The 25,641-nt window shown below is 47.3% G+C and overlaps 1 protein-coding gene across 14 annotated transcripts in view; it reads left to right on the top strand.

The window, feature by feature from the left end:
- Window positions 1–25,641, top strand: part of sema6cb (semaphorin 6Cb) — a 250,140-nt gene that overhangs the window by 61,110 nt on the left and 163,389 nt on the right. For 10 of the 14 annotated variants that reach the window (XM_086217684.1, XM_086217688.1, XM_086217687.1 and 7 more), the window contains one exon: window positions 1,289–1,408. The gene's annotated coding sequence lies outside the window, so the exon portion shown is untranslated. Of the gene's footprint in view, window positions 1–1,288; window positions 1,409–1,499; window positions 1,679–17,107; window positions 17,279–25,641 lie in introns of those variants that run through there. The other 4 variants (XM_086217689.1, XM_086217683.1, XM_086217692.1 and 1 more) reach the window with 2 other exon arrangements.

The raw sequence follows: 25,641 nt of genomic DNA on the forward strand, positions 1-25,641 counted from the left end.
ACTATTCACAAGCAAGAGGGGAAGACGAGATAAAAAAAAGATGCAAATAAAAAAGGAGGCGAGGACGGGAGAGGAGGTTTAGCGCTCTCGTCTCCACCACAGCCCAAGTTTTGATAAACTGTCAAAAGTAGTAGTAGTAGTAGAAGTACTTGTAGTAGCTGAGGTGGCTGTATCACGTGTCAGGCCGTCCCCCATACAAGCTCCCTAACCAACCAGAGGGGGCATGAGCACAGCGACCAGGACTCACACCCTCACCCAGTTCCCATAGTTCAGTGTGACAGGCCGCTGCACCGCAGGGCGCCGTCAGGCACTCTCACCCAGAGTCTCAGGGCTCTGGAAGTCCTCGTCACTCTCCCGCAGCCACGCCGCCTCGCCTTACCCACCTCTGGCTTCGTAAAGCCAAAATGGGGCTGCCCAAGATACCGAACTCCAATTGGGAAAAATGTGAAAGCGTGACTTTTTAACGAGTGTTGTGTGGAATAATCAAAGGAACTGTGGGGTTTTATAATCGTTGATAAGAACAAATGAAGAGAAGAGCGCCACCTGCAGGTGCACCAGCAGACGAGGCACCAGCCGCGACCGTGATGCTGCTCCCTGGGTTTGATGGACAGCTGATCTGTGAGGGAAACATCAGCGCAGCGAGCGCTTAGCAACAAAGAATGAGAGCAAATGAAATAAGAGAATGTCACAGATGATCTCTTCATGAAGGACTTCCGTTTCACACACATCCGCTCTCATCAGCGTGAAGGCTGCTGACCTCCTGCGCCAAAGCCTGTCTGTCCGAATAAAGGCTGAAAAAAAATGGAGCAGGCAGGCGCGCGCAATATGTTCCGGCCACGTCATCAGATGGCTGCCGCTTCTCCTCCTGTGGATTATTTGTTCTCGCTTGTTTGTTTTCTTGTTTTTATCTTCGCAGCCTGAAGAAAGCGTCAGACTGTCAGGGCGCCTGTCACCTCGAGGTGGGAGGGTCGAGGGGGGCAGTCACAGTCACAGTCACATGCAATACTGCATTAATTGCTGTCACTTCACGAGGGGAGGGGGTAGTATTTCATTATCCCCCCCGTCCCCTGGTTCCTCCTGACACTCTAATTAGTCTTTCCAAGCTGCAAATGTGCCTGTTTGTTGGAGCATGTGCACCAACGCGTGTGTTTGCAGGCGCAATAAAAAGTTATGCAGGGGCATGAAGGACAGAGGTCTTTACAAGGGGGCGGGAGTGGGGCGGATTACAAATGAGTTACGGGTCATCAACACCTTCTCTGCTGCTAATCAGCATTGTGTTTCCTGGCAGCACCCCCGTCCCCCACCCCCGCCACCCCTGCAGCTGTGGTTTGATGAGCAGTGAATCAGCAGGCATCTGGAGCCTCCAGCGAGCCGCCGCGCCACCAGCACGCTCGCTCACTGGCCTCTGGTGAGTTTGGAGCACGTCTGCGCTAATGTGGATACATTCTAAGTGCTTGTTTGATTAGTGGAAGAACGTCCTGCTCCGGCAGCCTTGTGTTCCGCGGACGCCACGGCGGGTAGCTGAGGCAACAACTTCTTCGGGGAAGTAAATCCTGTTCGCTGCTTTTGAAACGCAGGCAAAAGGCTCACAAGCTCTTCTCCAAGTTTAGTTACAAAAGGCCCTCGCCTGGGGTTCCCAAACTTTTTTCCCTCCGTGGACCAGAACTCAAAGTAAGAGGTAGGCTGCAGGCCAAAAGCTAACACATGATGTGTTGTTAAAATAACTTTTGTCAGTTCACCGCTGGCTCTGCCTCTTGATTTCAGCCTGACTTCAAGTGTTACTCTGCCGCCTGTTTAGATTATGAAGGAATAATTAATCATCGTGGATCCTCGATGTTTGAAGAGCATTTTTACCTCACAAAAAAAAACATAAATGGTGATTAACAGTTTGGTTTTAAAAAGAATCTATGGTTTCTTCATTATCGGGCCTGTTATTTATTGATCTGAGGAGCAACTGTAGCCTCTCTCAAACATGCTAACGAGGCGTGTGAGACTCACGTTGAACGACAGAGTCCAGCTGTAGTCGGAGCAACAAATTGTAAATGGACTCAATTTATACTGCACTTTTCTACCTTAGCGGCACTCAAAGCGCTTCACAGTGTCGTCTCATTCACCTGTTGACACACACACACACTGATGGTGGAGGCTGCTATGCAAGGTGCCAACCTACTCATCAGGAGCAAGTATGGGTCCATTATCTGGCTCAAGGACCCTTTGACATGTCACCGGGGTCAAGGATCGAACCAGCAGCCCTTCGGTAGCTAGACGGCCACTCTACCGCCAACGACAATGAAACGTTCTCTCACATAAACATGTTTTTTGTCCTGTCACATCTCTACTCACTGGAGTTATTGATAAATATCTTACTGCACGCTAGCTGAAGTCAGAGAGACGTCTGCTCCTCGTGTTCTAGCTTGTGTGCGCTACGCTAGCAGCCGCCTGAGTCTGGGTTGAAGCTCTGGGGCTTTAAATTTTAGCAGAGTTGGCAAGCAGCACACGGGAACATGGCTGGAGGAGGTTTTGCATTGACTAACCAACAAAGAGCCTCAACTCTCTCCATCACATTCCCTCCCCACAAATTCACACTGCTGCATCCCCTCCCCCCCGCAGGTGTGTGTGTGTGTGTGTGTGTGTGTGTGTGTGTGTGTGTGTGTGTGTGTGTGTGAGTGCGCGCGCCTCTCCACTCCTCGTGTTGCCTCCTGCAGGTGTTCCTGCCTCAGTCTGCCTGCACTGTCAGGGGATCCTCCTCGGCGGCTCCGCCTCAGGTTTCTGCCATTTCCATGTCTCCACGCCATGAAGCGACAGGCGACTCGTTTTATCTGAACGTCCCGTTTTTGATGGAATGGCTTCATATTTTGTTCACGCGTCGACTTGGATTCAAAGACGAAGCATAAAGAAATCAAAAATGATGTGATACACGTAAAGATGTTTGCATGGTGGACCTGTGAGTGTGAGTTGTTTCCTTCAGACCTCAGCAGACATCTTTAATGCCGGCCAAAATGAATCCTTGAAGCTCCGTGAACCCACCCACGGGTGCACAGCTTCCTGAGGAAACTGCAGAGTAAAATGAGTCTGCCTGGTCCCATACTTGCAAACGGGTTTGTAGACTCTATGTGGTCCAGGTCTCGTCCAGGACTCTGGACTGAATTTATTTGCGGGTTTGTTTTTTTTGAGGCAAACCTGACCTGCAGCACCTTGACAGGTGCAGACATGAATCCTCTCCATTGTCCAGCTTAAATTTAGATGAAATCACAAAGTCCAGTCTTGTCAGGCTCAGTGGAGAGGATTTATCAGGGCTCATAGAAGGAGTGCTGATAATTCCATATTTTTTTTTTCTGACTTGATTCCATTTAGAAAACTCACCCCAGTGTCACCTAATTAGAAATCCAATTGTCCATAAAGACGATGAATATCTGCTGTGGCACTGACACAGTTTACCTGTGGGAGGTTCGTAAAGTTTCCAAACAAAAATCACTCATCTGGAATAGTAATGATTCAAAAAGCCAACCATTCATGCTTTATTGGCTCTGGTATTATTGTGATTTTATCTTGACATTAACGTCTCGTCTTGACAAACTGCAGCGGCCGCGTTCACCTCGTCTGCACCGTTCAACCCCCGACAAATTGGGGCGTCTGGATAACCTTTCCTTCTGAAATCTGATATCGAAGGCTGAGAAGATTAGGCTTTTAATAACAAGGCTAATGATGCTAGACATTGTCTGCAGCGCAGAAGCACATCAGCACAGCGAGTCATTAAACAAATGCTGGAAGTTCCTGCTCCAGAGGCTCGGCAGACGGATGCAGTAAAACATTTAACCACTGCTGTTTAAAAGCTCAGAGTTAGTCGCCCTCCATGTAGAAGGCTGCAAATAATGCAATCGGAACTGTTTAAAATACCGCCCTTGATCCTCCCAGGGCAGGAGGGCTTCTCTGGCTCATTTTGTTGTGTGACTCACTGTTTAAGAGATGGAGAGCGAGGGAGCTAGCAGGCAGGGGAAGGTCAGCCCAATGTGAGCTGCTGAGCCTGGCTGGTAAACATCCCCGGGGAGGGGTGTAAAAGGCCGCTTACCTAGGCTCGACCTGCAGCCCACCGGGCGCCGCTTGGCAGATATAGATGGGCCCACAGAGGGAGGCAGCCAAATCTCCCACCCAGCTCCTCACTCCCACTAAAAAAGTAAAAAAAAACAAAACAAGAAAAAAACAACCCTTCATTGTTATTCACATGCCCTGAAGGGCCGATCGACATCCAGCGGCCCCTCTCACCTGGTGGGTGGATGAGCATGTGCTCACGCTTCTCTTTGAGGAAACTCACGTGACCTTTCATCATACATTTCGAAACTTTTCAAGCCAACAACAAAAGCGCTTCCACCATCAAGCATGCGCTTCCCCTCTGTGACCTTGTGAGACGAGCCGCATCATGTGTCGCCACCGAGATGAATCTGGGAGACGTCCACAGCTGTCTCGCCATGTGCTGTTTCTGCCGTTGTTTACTTGGGTTTGATGGATCTGGCGCAGTAATCCTTGTGACAGCGCGACGGCTGCGGCGGGCCCAGAGCTGCCCCCCTTGTGCAGACGGCTCATTTGACCACAAGAGCTGCGTAAGTCAAGGCAAGTCAGTTTTATTTGTGTGGCACCAAATCCCAACCAAAGTTCTCTCCTGACTCTTTCCAAGTAGAGCAGGTCCAGCACCTCCCTCCTTCAATGAACCTCCACCCAACAATTCTCCATCAGCAGCACATCCTGCAACAGCAGCCACCAGAACAGTCCAGTTCAGTCAGCTGGTTTGTTCCATGTGGATCATTGATGAGTTCAGCTGAGTGTCGTCTGCATAGCAGTGAACATTAATGGAGTGTTTCCTGATCATGTGACCTAGAGGAAGCAGGTATAGGGTGAAGAGGACTGGTCCAAGCACAGACCCTTGTGGAGCACCAGAACTGACGGTAGTGGTCTCAGAGGAACCATCATTAACTGGTACCAACTGAGATGGACCTAGTAAATATGACCTAAACCAGTTTAGTGTGGTTCCTTTAATACCAGTGACAGGTTCCAGTCTCTGTAGAAGGATATGGTGGTCAATGGTATCAAAGCTGCACTGAGATCTGATCAGACCAGCACAGAGACCAGTCCCTCATCTGATGCTAGTCGGAGGTCATGGGTAAAAGGCCTGATGATGAACACATGATGGTACTGGCAGGCATAAATGAATGAGGAGCTTTGTTTGAAAAAAAGAGGAAACGGTGTATCCTGGAGTTCTGTCTCCTCATGATGGGATGACAGGAGCGGCGGAGGCCATCGTGGTCATCATGGACATGTTGCCCCCTCAGGTCCTCATCCCTCGGAGCTGGAGCAAAGGTCACTGAGAGGGACTGTCCACCGTGCGTGGGAAGAAATGACTGTGTTTATTTTGCAGGTTACAAAAAATTACAGTCCAACTAAACTGTTTACACGAGTGAGATTAATGAATATTTCGCTGTTAATCCTGTTTACTGCAGCCACACAACTTCTGACTCATTCTGATTCCAAATTTCTCCTGATCTTCATTCATGGAAGAAAAGTCATGGCATCTTCAGTGTTTTTTTATCTGCTGTTCGCTGACTTTGTGATGACACGCTCAAGGATTAAGGAAACCCTGAGTGTATTACAGGAGGCTGGAGGAGAGTTATTGCACTTGTTAGCAGGCTACATGCTAGCGTTGAGCTAGCACGTTCACACGTCTGGCTGTCGACAGGCGAGAGTCGACTTAACACGAGTTTGCTGACTGCTGCAGACAGCCAGACTCCAGACACATATTCTGATTATTCTGTGTAAATGTCTCAGAAGTGCTGGTTAAACCCGACTAATGTGGTCAAATCCCACACGTCTTTGTCAGAAAATGCAACTTTGGGGGGAAAAAGAGGCTCAACTCTGTTAATCCAACTTGTCCGATTGTGAATTTTGTCATTTTTGGAATAGTGGTGGAATATTAGCGTGCATGTAAACATGCGGAGTGTAATGTGGTGTTGTGCACGTCCTGTGTGTACACTGTCAGTTCTATATTACTGCTAAGGTAAAGCCAAATCTGAGTGACTATCCAAGAGACCCTCAAAATCCAAACCTGGGCGTCTCACAAGAAAGGAAGGCGGGAGATGACGGCTGCTCTTCTTCCTTCCATCTCTCCGTCCCTGCTTGTTGTGTTTTAGATGGGGGATGATTCTATTTGGGAGGGCAGCCGTGATAACTCTGCTGAGATAATCTGGTGCTGTAATCCCCTCCTCTATAAATTGGGCCCTTCAACTGCCACACTGATGGATTTCTGAAGCGTTTTTGAGACACTCTCCCACAGATCGCCCTCCTCTCTTCCCATCTCATCCCCTGTTACAGACACTCTCTTTTTTCTGGTTTGTGTATTGCTTTCTTTCTTTTTCTTTTTTACAGAAGAGATTGTGATCTTGTTAAATCACAACAATTTCTTTTCTCTGAAAGCCCCTTTAAGTGTTGCCACATCCACAGGCACAAGAAAAAAAATAAAAGGGGGGGGGCTGCCAAGGCTTTTTAAGAATTGTTCGCCAACAAAGTTAGAGTCTCTGCGTGAGGTGGCGGTTGGAGGACGATGATTGCTCACAATAATCAGCGAGCCCTCAGGCCAGACTGTCTTCTGATGCTTCAAATATGGAAGAAGGGAGAGGAAGCAGTTGATACTCCATCATCTTTTTTATACATATACAAATATATTTATATATATATGTATATATATATGTGTATATATATGTATATTTTGTACTTTAAATTCATAGATTCTAATTCAACTCTTACATTTAAAGCAATATATCCTCAAGGAAGTGTATTTTGCCTTTCAAGCACTCACAAATAGATGTCTAGGTAGCTCGCAGCGCTCCTGCATTTGAGAATCTAGGATGCAGAAAGAGCCGGCCACATACATTTAGCTTGGAGCTAACGGAGACTGACAGTAGAGCAGCGTCCGGTATAATCCCCGTGATCTTAATCCAGCTGTCTGCTCTGTAATCCACAAGCGCTTTGGTTTTTAGAAAAAACAATGACATAATCAACTGATGCTCCGGCTAACTGAGTCTGGATATCAAGCCAAAAGGAACTAAAGAGCAGGATTAGTCACATGGGCCAGTAGCACCAGACCCCCCCCCCCCCCCCCCCAAAAAAAACTGACTAAGGATTAGCTGTCCGTTATTCACAAACACCTGGCCTGGTAGTTCCCCCTAATTAGAATTCCTCCCCAGGCGTCTTTGCAGCGACTTAAATTTGTCACATTGAATAATAATTTATTGTCTTCTTTAAAATGTCAAACTCTTCCTTTCAGGTATGGCTCCTCTGATGGTGCCTCAACATAGGTCATAACCACATGACCACATGACTCTCTCAGTGGTTCAGTGGAGCAAGTGACTCACTATCGCCTCTCGAGGGACGAAAGTGGTACTGCGAGACCGGAGCCTTGCTTGTTGTCAGTCTTACAAAGTGCACCTTTACGTCTGCGCCCACTTTAGCCGTCTTTTGATATCTTGGCGTTTAAACAGTTAACAGTGTGAGTCTCCATGGGCTGTAAGGATTTAATCCTGACCCTGATGCATTACTCGACTTGACAAACACCATATTGAGTTATCTTTGCCGTCCCTGAAAATTAATGTTAATTTCATTTATGCAACAAATCATTACGTCAAGGGTATGTATTGCTAATTTGTTTGCACAAATTGCTACTTCAACCCCATTACAGTACAAAACCAGCACTCCAATCCATTTTCTCTTTCCTCCCTCTCTCTCTCTTTTTCTTGCACCTGCCTCTGCCTTGTCATCGATCCATGACTCCCTAATTGTGGAATGACCTTCTCGTTCATAACAGAGGAGTCGCTCCCTGCCCGGGAGTGAAAACTCATCTCTTGAAAAATGCCTCACATTGACCCTTCCCCTCCAAACATTGAATCATATCCCTTCCCAACATGCTTCTTCTTCTCTGGTTACTCTCCTCAGAAATCCCTCTTCTTCCCCGTGCAGCCCCTGTTTTATGTCTGTCGCCTCGACCTTTCATGATTCTGTCGCAGACATTTTTTGAGGCTGCTGTGGTTGCGATTGACCTTCCTTGTATTGGTTTCTTGTAACGATGGTGATCTCAGAAGTGAAGTGGGTTTTTTTCCCGCAGGAATGACTGGAATTTGTCAGATACACTGGAAATGAAAATGGATAATTGGAGCAGGGGCACTGTTGCTGATACAAAGCAGGAGTAGAGATTGTCGGCTGTCCAGCGTTTTCCTGTCACGCCTGAAACAATAACGCAGTTTTCCAAATCTGGTTCTGGTCTCAGCAACGATTGGGTGGTGTCGGCTTTGTTCCCCAGGCTGTGACTCTTGTTACACTGTGATAACACCCGAGGTTCTCAGTGAGTTTGAAAGTGAGTCGCGCTAGCATGACGTTAGCTTTGCTGCTAGTGGTTCCAGGAGCCGCGAGGCCCAGATTGGTCTCCCTTCGTCAGAGTCATTTCTTTGTGAAAATATTGACGTTACTGTCCAAGAGCTCCAATCAACTTGTTAATTCTTTGCAATTATTGGTAAAGATGAGTGTTGCAGTCTCAGACTCACTGGTTAAAATGTAATTTAAATAAACAACAAGCAGATTCTGCTTTCTATTTTCTATTACTGTGGCGGAGGTCCTGCCACAGACATGCTATTACAAAGTAAAGCCTTCTATTTATTGGTGCTTGCTTGTCAACAAACTGAGCTTCAAGAGTAGGTTGTTAAACTGCCCCTGTTGCTTGGATTTAAAACGAGTTCTGCATTATTTCAGGTGGGTTCGTCCTCTCCTGTAGCTTCTGTTCATAAAGGTTTTCGCGACTGTAAAAGCAGAGAAGGAATGAATCCAACCATGCAGAGGATCAGATTTTATGTTTTACTGGCACAAAACCGAGGAATGGATTTGTTTTTCGCTGTTAAAAGCCAATAAAAAGAACAAGTAAGTGACTTTGCAAGAAAGGAAAATAATTTAAAATATCTTATTTCATTGTTGTCAATAGAGAAAAACTGAATTGCAAAACAAAGCTGTCACGCTCCATCCTGCAGCTAAAAAAGGCAATAACCCTTCAAACTCCGCTTGTTACATTTTGACTGGGTGGAACGTTGGCTGGAGAACCAATAGCAAGATCCTTTCCTGACACCACAACAACTGTCCGTGCAGCTAGGAGACGGGGTTCTCGTGTCCCAGGGGCTGCGCTCTTCTGGACAGAGACCTACGATCTCCCAGGAAAAAAAACGGTTTATCCCCTGAGTGAACGTTCTTTCGTCGAGACTTCCTGAAACCAACATCTCGCGTGTTGCTAACTGGATTGAAACTCTTGATGTTTAAATTTAGACTCATGTACGGTCAGGAGGTCGCCGCCGCCGGAGCTCCAACTGGGCCGACACGCACCATCTTAAAAAGATTGCTTCTTTGGGGGGGGGGGGGGGGGGGTGTAAATTTACCTTCCTCAACATAACAACAATTATGTCCACATTATTAAAGTTCTGGCACTCTTTTTTTTTCTCAGTTCAGTCTTCGCTCGATGTCTTTGTGGTCATAAACGCGTTTCAAAGCAGGACCTTAACATCTGGCTCCAGCTGCGTTGATAGAGGCGCCTGTGCAGTGCTGCTGAGCGACGAGAGGCAGAGGCGGGTCTTGCTCACCTGTGCTCTCATGTAGAACCAATAATGGCTCTGAAACGGGCTGAGATCATCCGGATCCGCTGATCTCTCTGTCTCCTTCTCACATGTTCGCTGTTTCTGGGACAGCACGGCGTGACATGAGCAGAGGAGAAATAGCTGGGAGGAGATGGAAAGGCAGACACTTCATAAATAGACGTTCTGTGCTTCATTAAGCTCTCGTCCCGAGCGTTGGTTTCAAAAACAAAACAAAGGCGTGAATATGTTTACCATGTAAACTCAGGCCAGCCCCCAGCTGAATATCATGAGCGTCCTCATGATGCGTTCGCTCACATGGATGTTGGACACACGCTGGTTGTTTGGCTGCAGACGCTGGACGGGTGGCGCTCCAAGGGTGTCCTTCAGCTGGAGGAGTTCAGACTGCAGCGTCAGCGTCCTCATGACCTTACGGAAACGTCCACCATCTTGAAGCACAGTGGGTAGGACATTAAGCTAAAATATAAGATTGAATGAACCCAAATAATTCAAAATATTCAAAACCAGTTTTCCTTCTTGCTTCTGTATTTGGATGTTCGCCATTCGTAGCCTTGAGGGTTGCGTTTGACGCGGCAGGACTGTTTCACCTCTGAAGGTTCCAGATGTCGTGGAGAAGTAGCAGACGTATTCTGTCCGACGGTTGAACATCCTGCACTTCCACGTGCTGTGGAAATTTTAGAGGCAGAATTTTAGTTAATTTCAGTGCAGTAAGTGTGTTCTTTCACTGGGAAAGAAAACCAACATTTTTCCAGTATGGAGCATTTTTGTGTGTCTTAAAAATACGGTTGATTAGACAATGAACATCTCAGTTCACGGACCCGGCGACTGACGTTCCAAACCCACCTCGTCATGTGATTAATACTCATAATGGTGAGCATGTGTGTAGTTGTGCTGCAGTAAACAGAAGCAGAATTACTAATTTAGAGTGAAAATGATCAAATTTGATTCTTCTGTTTGTTTGACTTTTGTCCGTTGTCCTGTCAGAACAGCTGATTCATAACTTCCCCCTCTTTTTCTGGACCCGGTTCAGCTCTCGTCGTTTTCGTTCTCAGTGTTTAAAGTTGCGTTTTTCTCATGAGAGGAACGTCTTATTGACGCTCCAACATCCGCCTGCTGCTGCTGGAAACGGAGCAGATGAGCGACACGAGACAGCGGAAGAGTTCAGGGTCAGAAAACGAGCTAAAAGGTGCTAAAATGGAGACGTAGCATTGTGACAGTTCCATAATCACCCGTTCTTTTCCTTTAATTGTTGACTCACTCGGAGCGCGGATGATGCCTGGATGGCGCGGCGCTTTGTTGCTGCTCAGCTTCGTCAACCAGCTGCTGCTGCCGGATGTATTAAAGGCTGTTTGCAGTGATTTATTTCATGATCACAAGTTAATTATTGCCTTTTCTCAAGATATCCGCGGTCGCGTCATGATAACGGGTTAATTAGGCTTGAAAACAGAAGCGTGTCTAGCAGGTACTTTTGAACAAGGTCGATGAACTCATTAACTCAAGAAAACGAGCTTCAATAACACAGAAGCCAACTATAAAATTCCCATTCTAGGCTTCTGAGTTTGACATTGTCGTCTATCACTTCTCTCCTCTGGGGCATCTTTAGTCAGAGACCAACACTGAAAAAGAATCCCATTATCCTGACATAAATGTGTCACTCTTTAAGATAGAAAATAACATTTGATACCTCAGACTATCATTATGATTGACACGCGCCATTGACGGCGCCTCTAAACAGTAACGCCGTCTGATGATCATGTCATAATTAAAGACGCTTTAAGACAAGTGAGTCATTCGGAAACGTTACTGGCAAACCCCAAACGTTTCACTCTGGGATCGAAACCATCTCATCATTGCGATCAGGAGTGACTTCCTTCTCGTTTCAGCGTCGGTATTAGTTCAGCAGATGGAGTTTCGCGTGCAACATACGCTGCTGCCTGGCGGCTTGATGCCGCGTCACAGGAGACACTGGTGCGGGCGTGGATTTTGTTTGAGCAGCTACTGTATGTAAGGAGGCAGAAACGGGGGGGGCTGAAGATGACCCCTGACCTGATGATAAACAAACAATCAAATCCCTCCTAATCTCTGTTTAGATGAGACACCTGCTGGGGATTAGGATTCCCAGTATTGGATTAAGATCCCACCGACACCAGGAGCGCTCAGCGCAGCAGCGAGGCAGCCAAATGGCGGGACGTGTTCACTGTGGCTGCTTGAGAAGTCATCACTCGTTCATACTCACATGTGACTCACGAATACACTAAAACACACATTCAGATCAGAGGCGCGCCGGTAGAGAGGAAACCAGGGATTGGACCCCTCACAAGCCCGGCGTGATGTGATGTCTAGCCCACATTTTGTGCTGCTCTTTGCCGTGTGGAGCGTATTTATAGCTCTTCATCGCCACGCAGGAAGATACGGAGCGAGGAACGATGCGCGCCAGGTCTGACTCAAATTATCCACATTGTCATGTTTTGTTCCCAAAAAGTAGCAGAAGACAAAGGAGAGGCGTCCGCGTCCTCCCACCACAACAGAACCTGCCTGCGCCGTTACTGATTCTAGTCTCCTGATTCCAAGCTGGGAGCTGCAGCGTCGCTTTGGGAACTCGAGAGTCGACGTTTCAGGGACGTAGTGGGTTTACTGCGCCGTGTCCGCCCATAAAACTTTTGAAAAGAACAGCTCAAGTGTGGCGTGCCGGCTGAGTCTGGCTGTCCCAGAGTGGTAGAAGAATCTGCATGTGTAATCCGAAGTGTTTTCTCTCGGTAATTGAACTTTTCTTGAGGAATGGAAATATCAGACACTAATTAAATTTTTATATCTCTTACTGGGGAGGATATTTAATCTCATATTGTCCTATGATGGTCTTCTCCCACTGAATTTAATTACAACACATCTCAGTTCGGCTGGTGTGAGTGTAGAGGAACGTTGGAGATAAAAGTTAACGCTTAATGTGGCCGTAATTGTTTGACTTCAGATCAAATGTGCAGAAGTTCAGGGCAAAAAAAAAGAGTTCTCTATCTTCCAGACTGCATTGTTCAGTAAGTGTGTTAATGAGTAACAGGGTCATAAAACACAAACCTTGAGTCTCCTTACGCCGCGGCGTTAACCGCACTTTACCGCCACAGAGGAACAAAGTCATCCAGTGTCAGTTTGACTTAAAACGAAACAACACATAAAGGACGGCTCCGCGTCGGCTCCTGTCGTGGGGCGACGCTCCGATATGTTCCCGATCGCTGACAGGCAGCTTCCAGGAGGAGCTCAGCCGTCTCTGGTTCAGAGATTTGTCCCGGCAGTACCGCGAGAGGAAGAGATAATAAAAGCGGAACATTGTCATCATTAAACCGGATTCCGAGGCCGCTCTGTTTGTCAGCTTTCAGTGCTTTTGCCTCCTTTAAGAGGCCAGAGGGACCACGCGTGATGTATGTAGCCTCTGTTTGTGTCTCATAATTGGGTCTAAGGTGAGGTGAGTCATCGACTTGCTCCAGCGGACTCCAAAACAGGCCAGCCGTTTTGCTCACCCCCCACCTCCCCACCCCCCAGCATGATTGACAGTCCTGACTCGACCTAAATGTTACAGGACCCGGTTTCAAGCAGCTTCCACGAGGTCTGCGTGGTCACATGTTTTGTATTCTGGCGCCAGGAGTGTTGCTGCGAGTTTCATTTTAATCAACGAGACTAAACTGAATCTGAATTTTCAAATCTTCCAAAAGCAACTCAGGGTCTGTAGAGTCTCCCGTCCGTTTGACCTGGTTCGCATTCCATTGGCCAATCAGAGCCCTTGAACGCAGTTGCCTCGAGGCCCAGGAGTCAAAACAACAATGGTGGTGGTTCCATTGGTAACAGGGAGGCATGCTAATGCTAGCAGGAGTGCTAGCTGCTGTAGGTTTTGATTTCTCAGCTGTGGCAGATGTCACTTACAACCATTGCAGGAGTCGCCTGAGCTTTGATCTCAGTCATTCTCCTTGTCATCTCTGTCTTTCATCTGTCTTTTATCTCCAACCCCAAACTTCTAAGTCAGCGCTGCATCTCCTCCAGGCGCCAGCGGCGTATTCGAGGCTCCGACGCTGAGGGGACGGATGTTCGTTGTATGGAGGAGGGATTTCTAGCTACAGCAGATTTGATCGACATTTTGTCATGAGTGGCGTTTGGGTCACTATCAGGTAGAGAATGTGACAAAAATAAACGAGTTCTCAAGATCACGTGGTTCGAACGCATCAAACACTGAGGAAACAAATCTCTTTGAGGATTGAGTTTGTGAATCCATACGAGGCGCCCGCCCTGCCAGGACCGCGGTGAACTGAGGGTGGCCAAGGATTGAGCGGATCCACATGTGAATCTCGGCCCTCTGAGCTTGTGTCCTTTCCCTCCCCTCAAAAAATCTCTCACCACAACAGGCAGCGTGGCTCTGCCAAGAGACATGACGGGATTAGACTGGACAGACTTGAGTCAGAGCAAACCAGAAACACACAACCATTTTCTCTGTGGGTGGAGGCCAAAGAAGGGAGTAATGAGCAAGTACGACCTGAGGCGAGGCCATCGCATTAATCTGACTACCGAACGCTGAACGGCTCACAGCGACGGCAGATAACGGCTGCGCTTCTCTACTCCTTTCTGAACGTATGAGCAGCGGGTCAAGAAGGACAGGCTGAGATGGAGATGGAAGAGATGGATGAGTCCATGGCCGCCTCTCGGATGAGCATCAAACGCCTCAGTTCCTCTGCTCGGGTGTTCCTGGGAATGTTCCACGCATCATCATCATCCACAACTAATTAGCTGCCACCAGTACACGTTCTCCTCCGCTTTTATTCCGCGCACATACAGTGTGAAATACAAAGAACACACATGTAACATTCCCTCTGCATCTTGTGAAACGCACCAGATTCCCTCTGAGTCCGCAGTTGTGGCTCTTGACAACATCGACAGGTTGCGCGACAATTAACTTCCGCTCTTTAAGCATTTAGATTACAGCTTTCAGAAAGTAACGGCAAGCGCGGCGGCTCTCAGCCTCCGTAGGTTCACTGCTTCCCCCTGTTTTCTTTCCTGGTGAAACATCTCTGGGTCGTGGTGCGTTTGTTGAACGACACAAAAATGACTAATCTCCAGCTCTCAGATATTTATTATTCGCTATTTCCCAATTAGCTGATGAGCCAAAACAAGAATGACCGGCTGAGTGATCGCTGATGAAAATGTGACTCCCCGCCTTCCTGCTTGGTGCTCGATGGTCATTTAGCCATCATGCTGAGGTGCACACTGGAGAAAATTCACATGAATCCATGTGACCTGCTGAACGCACCTTAATTATAAGTGGCTGTTATTAAACATTTAACCATAGAATGCATGGAAATGGTCTTTATTTGCACACACACTCACACACACACACACACACACACACACACACACGCATATCAGCAGCGCCTCTAAGTTCACTACCGTGCTCAAGGGCGCTTCTACAGGGCCCCCAGGGGGAGCGAGCATCGAATGGGTGCCGCTTTTGTCGCTGGACGGCCAGCCAGCCTCTGAGTTGTGCTGCCTGCCGATGCACTGAATGAAAACTTCCCTGCAGTGTCACGCGTTCACCAGCGTGGTGCAATACGGTGTGATTTACAAGTTCAAGCAGATTCCTCTTCGGAGGACAGAAACTCATATTTGGGCTCATCACGGCTCCACCTGTTCTTGCATAGGTTTTATGAAACGGTTCGTCGCTCCAGGCTTTATTTGGATGAAGCAGATCAGATCTCACATAAAGCAATAACTCGGTGTTCTGCCATCATCAGAGCGGACGGTCACACCGAGGCAGTCGGCGGCCACCACAGGACACCGCAGCTACGGATTCTGAAGGAGCGGCGGCCGTCTCCCCTGCCGCAGCCTCCCTGTTGGCTCGCCGACTCAGCTGTGAAGCCTCACTCACACCTGTCTGCACATGAGCGTATTAACGAGCTGCCGCATGTACCTGCAGATGAGCCTTCTCACCGGTGTGGTCACTGCCCGTCTGACTTCCTGCTAAAGACCATAGAAGAAGTGGACGCAGGCTGACGCTGCAGAGACCCGGACGCAGCAGCCTCGGCCATCTTGTCTTTGCGGAATCGGCTGAGAGCAGATGTGGATGAGACGGGGGCTCTGCCTGACTGACGGGCCGCCCCAGGCGCCAGACTCTGAGCGGAACATCAGCTACCAGAGGAGCAACATGCTGTGTTGACTAAGTCGTACACCAGTGATTGAGACGGGTACATGAGCCCAGAGGCGCCATCTTTTCTTTACTGTCTGCGCCGCCTCTGCCTTTTTAATGTCTGCCTGTCAATGACTGACTAGTAGGGGTCAAGAACTGACCAGCCCTAGGCCCAGTAATCCACCAACACTTCCCCTGAACTGGAATCAAACATGAGCTGAATCCTAACCGCCAGACCACCGGCGATGCCCCCCCCCCACCCCCCGACAGGAGACCTAGCAGCTGTTTACCTGTCTGATATTCCCGTATACAAAGGCTCTGACAAACCGTGGCCAATTCAGAGAAGCAAGTGGACGAGTCTGACATACAGGAGCAGGGAGATGTCTGCCAGTGGTTCAGGGACTAAAGCTGCTGCATGTGCATGAGCCCCTCCCCCCCCCAACACACACACGCACACACACACACACACACACACACACACACACACACACACACATTGGAGCTGCTGGCTACTTTTGTTTCAACTAACACAGATAGATGTTATCAGACCAAGTGTGTCAAATTAAAAGTAAACCTGCTGCTTGATATTTTATTCAACTTCTTTGGATCTTCTGACCCTTTGACCCCTGACCCCTGACCCCTGACCTGCTGCACAGTCACTCAAAACTGAACTTAAATCCCAAAATGGCCCAGTTTATTTTTCAAAAATGCAGCGATGCTACTAATTGTGTCAATATATCAGTAATATATCATTGAAAGGCAAATATTTTGGTGCCACAGAGAAGTCCTGCCATCATAATATGAAAAATGAATATATACATAAATATGTATATATATACACGCACATATGTGTATATATACGTATATATATACATGCACATATATATAATTATATATGTAAATATGTATATACGTATTTATAGATATGTATGTATGTATGTATAGTGTACACACATACACACACACCGATTTAAATCCCCTTCCTTGGGCTCTGATTGGTTTTACGCGCTGTTCAGGCATTCAACATCTGGGCGAAAAGTGATCTGAGTAAGGCGGGGACAAGCAACGAAAACTTCGTCCATCTAGCCAATCACAGACGAGATGAAACTGCATTCTCAGCTGTGATTGGTTGAAGCGCTTGTCACGCTGCTCCGAGGGGTGTGGCCTAAGCGGCCGCCGGAGTGTTGTGATCCCAGTCTGCCGTCAGTCCTGTTTCAGGAGTGAGAGGCGACTTTTCGCTGCTGTGGCGCGCTGGGAATACTCACCGTTTGGCGGAGAAAAACTAGCTTAAACTAACAAGTCTGCCCCCCCCGCTCTCTCTTTTCTCTCGATTCTATCGCTTCTCTCTGCGACTGAATCAGCGCAGACACGACGAGTATTTTATTTTATTTCATTTTTACCCCCCCCCCCCAACTGGATGAAGAAAGGAGGGAAACAAAAAAGAAAGGTAAGAAGTGGTTCTGCGTTGCTAGCTGGACACTTGGCGATGCTGCTGGAGCTCCGTGGCTCCTTTAAACTCCCAAGTTTGCTTCGGTTGAGAAGAAATTACTGTTTTTAGGGCTTTTGGTTTAAACCTCAACGCAAACGTCCTCAAGTTGAATTTTGGGCTCCGGAGAAGAAGCTTCTCTCTCTGTCGATTTCTTTTTGCCAGCAATTCTTAGTTTTCATCCTCATTAATTTCCTCCGCGAGTTTTTTTGTTGTTGTTGGTGGTTTGTGACTCAGTTTCTCACGTATTTAATTATTTATTTATATATCTATAGATAGATATTTATATCTATCTATAGATATATCTATAGATATATCTATAGATATATAGATATATCTATAGATATATCTATAGATATATAGATATATCTATAGATATATCTATATATCTATAGATATATCTATAGATATATCTATAGATATATCTCACCAATCTCCAACTGCTAACCACAGATCACCTTCACCCATTACTCCTTGCTGGTTTGGGGGAGAACGTTGTTGTTGTTGTTGCTGCTGCAGTTTGTTTGTATTTATTTTTTATTTTACTGATGACTTCATTGATGGGCGAGTGTCAGCTGAAGGGAACTGTTGTGCTCCGCAGACCTGAGAGGCGTCCCCCGCGTCTCTGCAGGGCTCTGACGGGCTCTCATGCTTCCCCTCAGCTGTTTTGATGCCAAACTCAAAGGGGGGGGGGGGGGGGGGGCGATGAGCTCATTGTTCTAACAGGTTTTTCCTGCCTTTGCACGCAGATTTGCGGCAGAAAGACGATGTTGCCTAACGTGGCCATGCGACCCGAAACGAATGTTATCCCCTCCTCGGAGTCCCAGCAGGCGCCGCTGGTGGTTGTTTATGTTGAAATGGATGCCCAGAGCTGCTCTTGAGCCATCCTCATGATTTGTCTCAGCCTGGTGTGCATTAGCCCCTCTCATCTCCCTCAGCGGGTGTTCAGTTTCACTGGAGGTGGAGAACATTTCAACAATAAATAAATCTCTTCGGTTCACAAACACAGATAGAGGACACCACTACTTTTTCGATCTTGGCTAAGGTAGAATTAACCCTCTCGCCTGGCTGCTGCCAGTGCCCTCCGTGATCCCTGCGGAGGTATTTGGTTTAGTCCCACTAAAACAGGAGGAGGAAAAATAATGTGAGGTTTGTATCATTTCAAGTTGGATTAATATACCCAGACAATGTGGGTTGTTTTTGCAAATTATGCTTCAATGCTGCATCTGATTAAATAAATCTGTACAGTGGTATTCAAAATGTGCTAAGTTAGGACTCATCTAAACAACTTATCGCGCTTGCAACCCCTGCAGAGACGTCTGAAGAGCTCCAAGTGGATAATCCACTCTTCTAGGTGTGGAAAAACAGGGCAAAAATGAACCTTTCAGCCCAGGCTGAGTCACGCGTGTGTGTCCGCGTGTTTGTCACGTCTTCCTCTCAATTTATGGTCAATTAGTATTTGCCTGGAGTGAAGTGTTGCAGATTCAGGGTAGTGTTAGCAAAAAGCAAGCTAACCATGCTTCGCTAACAGGCTATTGTGCTAACTCTGTAGTGTTCCAAAGCAGAGGTTCCAAAAAAGAAAAAACAAAGCTCACAAGAGCCAAGTAGGTGGTTCATCACCTCGCTGGGATGTACTTTGAGCATTTGTTGCTAAGCTAGACCGTGTACACAGAGCTAGCTAAAACAAAGTAACATGCCAGGAGTTAGCTAACAGGCTATTGCTGTCTCTGCGGAGGATTCAGCCTCCCACCTCGCCCTGTGGGAGCAAACCATGTCCGTCAATGAGAAGGATGGACTCCAGGCATTCACATGTGCAGAGGAGGATCATGTCCTGTGCAGGTCTACACAACTGTGTTGCCTTGCTTAGCAGCACACGGTCACTGAGTGTTCTGTCATGGGGGCGAAAGCGAGGTGTTTCTGGGCGGATGAGGAAGACTGTTGTCATGGTGTCTGAGTTTAATGAGTTGTCTTTCATCATTTTTGAATTGAAGTGTCTTGTCTGACGGGAACGCTGCTTGCTAACCTGCACGCAATGTGAGGCTAAAGATGAATCAGACAGAAGTCTGATTGCAGCCAGTTGTAAAGGGGTTGGGGTAGGGGGGCACACTGCCACCTGCTGTTCTGGAGTCCAACATACTCACATCCCTGGTTCATGTCGACCAGGACAACGACAGCAGTCCGGTTAATGACCTAATCGAGCTGCAGCTTCGCTGGAGTGCCACTGTGCATGTAAACCCCAACCTGTTAGCAGCCTGGCTCGTGTGTTTGAGATGTTAATAGGTTCGTCTCGCCGTGACTGACCTGCGCATCCAGAATGTGGCTGCTGTTCTGTGTGTCGTTGACGAGCACCATGCAGCCTCAGTCCGAGCAGTCAGCTGTTTAAGTGGCGACAGTGTGGAAGGATCTTGTGATTTTCTCTGGTTTTTGCCTCCTCTCAGCTGCTGCAGTGACATCACAGGACCGGGAGGCCGCTGATGGCTTGTGGTTTCCCACCACACAGTGACTTAGCACTCTGCGCTGCTCCGAGGACATTGCAGTGTGGTTTCAGGTTATTTTACTTGACATGTTCCTGGTGTGCAAACAAAGAGAGCTGCAGCTGGAGTCGGTTTACCACCAGAATCGTTCCCTCCTCATTGTGCTCACAAATCTAAATTCAGCCCTCGTTTGTAGCAGTCTCCTGCACTCACAAACAATCAAGTCCTCTTTCCCCTCCTGTTTTTCTGACAACACCATTAGGAAAGTCACATTCTGCTGACGGGTGATTTACAGTTGAAAGTGTGAGGGAGTAAAGTACGTGTAGTGCATTCATTGCCTCGTCCCCGCTGAATAGCTCGCTCCTCGTTCAGCTCTCATTTCCAGGACCTGATAGGTCCGTCGCTCAGTTAGCATGGTTAATGGTGCATTTAGACCAGTGTGTAATTTTATTTCCGATTTCCATCTCGGCACTTGCTTTTAGTTTGAAATGACAAGAGGCCCCGGTGGAGGGGCCCCCGTGTGTGCAGATGGCATCTTAGTAATGGTCCTCAGGGTAATGATGGTTGAAATAGGCTCCTAAACAGGGCTGAGGACTGTGGCCCTTGGGGGACGTTCAGCGGGCCTATTTCCATTCCCCTCATTCAGTTAAAGTGCTATCTAGCTGAATGTAGCTACATACACACGACTAGGCTGCGGTTAGAATTGGCCGGAGGAGAAATGGTGAGCGGGACACATGAAGACATTAAATTCCCGGCTACTTGCAGCGGCTGAATGGCTGCACTCATGCTCATTCCTCCCTCCATTTCAAGCTCGGTAAAACCTCAGAGCATCGGATAATATTTTTTGGGGCTGTTGTTGTGGCACCTCAACAACAGTGATTTGTCTGAAGTGTCTCGGCCTTCGAGCACACGGCGCCATTGTGTGACTGCCACCGTCTGAGGAATGGCCCGGCGTAGCGCTGTGCTCCAGGAAGCAACAGTTAATCTCAGCTCCTCATCCGCGACATATGGAACTTTGTTTGGCCCTGCACCTGAGAGAGGCAGCGGTCTGTGCTACCTCATATTTCATTTCGATAATGGCTGGTTACCCACGGCAACGGGGCAGCCAATCAGCACCCTGCCTCCTGTTGTGGGAGAGTAGGATCTGTGAGGATGTGCCCCCCCCTCCCCCCGGTGGTTGTGTCGTGTCCACTGAAGGGTGTGAGACCCCTGGGGAGTGAATTATTACCTGTCACACCCACAGCCTCCTCGTCATCCATAATCTACGTTTGACACAGCACAGGCTGGTCCAGGCTATCAGAGGCGACCACCGGGCCGTGGCCCCCAGGTTTGGCCCCGTTACACCACAGCTGCTAAGGAATCGCATTAACATGTTGCATCAAGCATTACAAATGGGCACCTGAAGAATCGCAGGCAGATCCGCCTCATGGCCTCTTGTATTGCGGATGAAGCGGATCCTCCATCACTGTCCTGGATTGACATTGCGAGTTTTTTTTTTTCTTTCTTCCTGTTTGAAAAAAAAAAATGTTTTCAGCACATTTTCCAAGTGAGCAAAACTGTGCCTGGAAGAGTTTTCTCTTGTCTTTTTGCTGATTCAATGCACAGTATCTCCCAGGTACATTAGGCTGCATGATTCTGAAGGTTCATTTACAGATGGCCTGTAGCGCAGACACGAAGAATCCTGCCAATTGAGTTCCATCTGTTTGCCTTTTATAGTTTCAGGCCTCTGGAAGTGAAGGTGAATACAGTGGTTGTTTTCGGTGCTGACATCCTTCTCTCCCACGAGGCCAATCATCAGCCATTACATTTGAATCCTTGGCAGGCTTCTAATTATTTCTGATTCCAAAAACATGCGTGCAGTGGCTTCCCTCCTGCGGCCGCGGTGTGGTTAGAGCAGGACTGGAAACTGTAGCAGAGCTGATGAGTGCGTAAATTTTTGGGAGGAAAAGCTTTGAGTTCAGTGAAAGGCTAGAGGGAAGGAGAGGGAGGAGAAGATGAAGACGGTGGGAGGCAGCGCACCACAAAACTGGACACGTGACAGGCCCCAGACCGTCCATCCAGACTGGCTGTCTTCCTGTGGTTTTGTCGAGCTGCTCTTCAGAGACGTTAACCCCTTGTCGAACATGGACTCGGGCTCGGCTTGCCAACCCACCATGGCCACAAGCAGCGCAGCGGGAACACTGGATGTCTGTCCGGTTACAGTTGGTGGAGAACAATGGCTGGAGTCCAACAATTAGAGGGGAATTATTAACCTACGCCTCGCAACGTCAGCAGATTGCCTCAGATCGCTTTCTGGGCTTTACGCTCACTTTATTTTCAAAGATCGTTGTGTGCCAAAGTTATAAAAATTCAGGAGCACAGACGAAAACGGGGGTGCAGTCAGGTCTTCCTTCTACGGACCGTGAGAGCACATAACTCTGTAACATGGTTAAACAAGAGAGCCACGACAAGTAATTGATTAGTCATTGGAAGGAAAGTGACTTGCCATATTTTTGTAGTTGATTAATCTTATCAGCCTTTCTCAAGCAAATTTTGCAAATGTTTTATGTTGTTGGATGCTTAAATATCAGGATTTGCTGCTTCTTTTTTTTGTGCCATTTATGAGTCTTTGAGTTGTGGATGTTGGCTGGACAGAAGAAGAAGTTAGAACCCATCAGTGTGGGCGGTTACGATGAGCGTTCTTCACGTTTCCTCGACATTTTACTTGTACTCGGACCGACGGATCTGTCGATCAGCGGATGATGAAAACAATCGTGTGGTGCCACTGTTGCAACATTCAACATGGCGGTGCAACAGCTGGAATTATAGCTGGGTTTTAAAGAATATTAATTGTCCTGTGTGTGTGTGTATGATACGATATAATGTAAAGATTTGCCATTTCTGCATGAAAGAAGTGGGCACCTTGAGGTAGCCGGTGGTAGCAGAACGTGGTATTAAAATAGAATTGGCAGATGTAGTTTTAGATGTTGTCTTCACATCAGTGCGTTCTGATGTTGTCTCAGGACGGCTGCAAGCACTTAACAAGTCTGAAGATATTTTTTTGTTGCTCCTCTGCTGAAGTTTTGGATGCCTGTAACGCTTACGAAGAGAGCTGTGGTGTCTCCGACTCGCTCAGGACTGCAGGGGCGATGAGGGCAAAGGTGGTGCGGTTGTAGGTAGCAGAGACCGTTATTTTACCAGTACTGTCAACACTTTGAAGAAGGGCTTGTAGGTTTTTTTTTAAAACAATATCTGGCAAATGATATTTGGAAGGTTATGAGAGCGGCACTACTGAATGATTTATCAGGACTCAGGTTAGCAGGATGTAGCCAGTTCTGCTAATCGAGCACGCTCAGTGTGCCCCGTCTCTGTGGCGTGCGCTTGCGCCATCCAGTGAGGAATTCCATGATATTTACCTGGCCACCATCAGCGGGATGAGCTACGTGAGACCTTATTTAACGAGGGCTTGAATGTCAGGGATGTTTTTCTGGAAGAAAATAGGGTTGCACTAACGCTTTAAATTGAATGTGGCGCAGTAAGATCTTTAAACCCTTGAATTTACTGTGAGTTGTATAAATCGGCGGAGACCTCTTGAGTATATTTCTGAGGCCGAATTAACATTGTGCACCTAAATCTCGCATTCGCAGACCAACAGTGTTACGCACACACGGCTCTGCTGTAGGTCTTTAGTGGTGGGAAATGTAAATGCAAACCTATTTTTAAAGCCTTTTGTTCACCTTTGTTCGCTGAGGTTTCTGTCTTGTGTCGAAGAAATACTGCAGTGGGTCGTGGTACTTGTACATCTGTGGTTTTCGTCTCCCCTGTATCAGCTTCAGATGAAAGAGCACCTATTCACAACATAGTATCATAGGCGCAAAAATACACTTTGATTTGAGGAACAAGGAGGTTGTGCGTGCTACCCACAGGGCAGCTGGGAAGCAGCATGCACAACACAAAAAAGGATCTCTGTTGAAAGGAAGAAATATGAATCATCCAAAAATGAATCCTTGTCATTTTTCATGCATATTTCATGGGAAAGAAGAAGTAGCTAATGCGGCTTCGTATGTGCATGGATTTTCATCATTTTAAAGGATTATTAGCTGATGACTAAGCGCAAAAAATTGCCCAAAACTCCCATTCAGCCACGTCACCCGCAATCCCCCGAATCCAGTTTATTTTAAAACGCTCTCCGCTCAGGAGTATAATAACTCCCAAAAGAAACGGCTAATAGAGACATCACCACACACTCCTCTCTCAGCTCCATGGAGAACATTTGCACCTTCGATTCGCTCCCTTCTCCGTTTAAGGGGAGACTGAAATACGGAAACAAGTGCGTCTGGAAATTGCTTCTTGCCACATATACCATTTATTGATTGTTGAATTCGTGCGTGGGTGGACAGGGGAAGCAAAAGTGTATTGGTTTGTTGCTCCAAATTATCTCTTAATCACTCCATAATGAGGGCAGACCTCCTGCATCATTGATTAGCCAGCCAGGCTGAACATGGAGCAAGCAGCCCCCCCCCCCCCGACTTCCCAATCTTCTCTCCTTCTTCTTGGAGAAAAACTAAAAGCCGATGTGAAAGTTTAATTGAGACGAGATGTTCGCAGCACCGTCTTCACCTTCCGCCCTCCGCGGCGTGCGGTAGGGCTCTGCAGTAAACTGAAAATGTACATTATGAATCTTCTCCAAATTAATTTCTAAACATCGCTTCACCAACTGTGCCAGCTCATAATTCAGATTGATATAATGACTCAAATACCAGAGAATTGCAGCCGGCAGTGCACTGCAGATGAGGGAGCGCTGCTGCTTGGGAAAAAGATGATTGTTGAGCTGAGACATTTTCCCATGACAGAGACCAAAATGAAGCTAAATATAAATTATTTTTACATTTACAGCAGCAATTTTCCTGTCACATTCAGATTTCTGATTTATTAAAAAAACAACAACAACGAGCTTGCAGATTTGTTCTTGTCAAGTATTAAAGCGTCTTTGACTGACAGCTTAAACAGTTGAGAAACTTTCCTCAAATAAACACATTAGAGGTTCGTTTTCCACCGCTGAAACAAATCTCCCAACAAAGTCGGGCTGAAACTTTTATTTTGAGTTCAAACCTGTGATTCATTTGATTAATCCTTCAAATTATTTTCACGATTAATCCATGAATCGTTTAATCTACATGAAGACAAGTAGATCTGAAAAATGCTCATGAGAGTTTCTCAGAGCTCAAAGAATTAACGCGCCGGGAAGCAGCAAAAGCTCAAACCATTCATCAGTCCTCAAATGGGTCAAGATCTATTTCTCTTTGATCGATTAATCTTTTACAGCTCTAAAATGAAGTACTTCAGGTCAGGGGACAGAGCTTGCATAAGTAAAATCCAGTTCACATGTGTTACAGTCTTGGCCACCTCACCCCCCCCAGGAGGAGGCGTGCAGCGGATCGCCAGAACGACACTGCTTTGTCATCGCATTGATCACCAGATCTCAAACCTTCAGTTAAAATCAAGTGTGGCGATTGTTTCTGACTCGTCTGCTCCTGCTGTGCAGTCACTCGACGTGACAAACGCGCTTCTCACAAGTGGTACTCCGTGCAAAACTCTGGACCTGGGACCAGAGGCCGGAACTCGAGGTTCTGCTGCTGGCGGCGAAGCTTGCCGTCGCCAGCATTCCTCCTCGCCCGCACCTCCATCTTCACTGCCGGGCGTTTGTTGACGGTTGCTCCTGCCTTTCACCGGGGAACTTCTCTCAATCATCAGCCGGGCCGCAGTGCGACGTGATTTTTCTTGGATTTTTCAGTTCTTTGAGTTTTCTCTCCTGTTGGTGAGGATATTTCTCTGCCAGCGTGTACTAACAGACTAGTTACTGTCCTATTT

Source organism: Aulostomus chinensis, chromosome 11, assembly GCF_037954235.1.
Source record: "Aulostomus chinensis isolate RoL2024-O1b breed Wild chromosome 11, RoL_Achi_v1.0, whole genome shotgun sequence".
Taxonomy (NCBI): domain Eukaryota; kingdom Metazoa; phylum Chordata; class Actinopteri; order Syngnathiformes; family Aulostomidae; genus Aulostomus; species Aulostomus chinensis.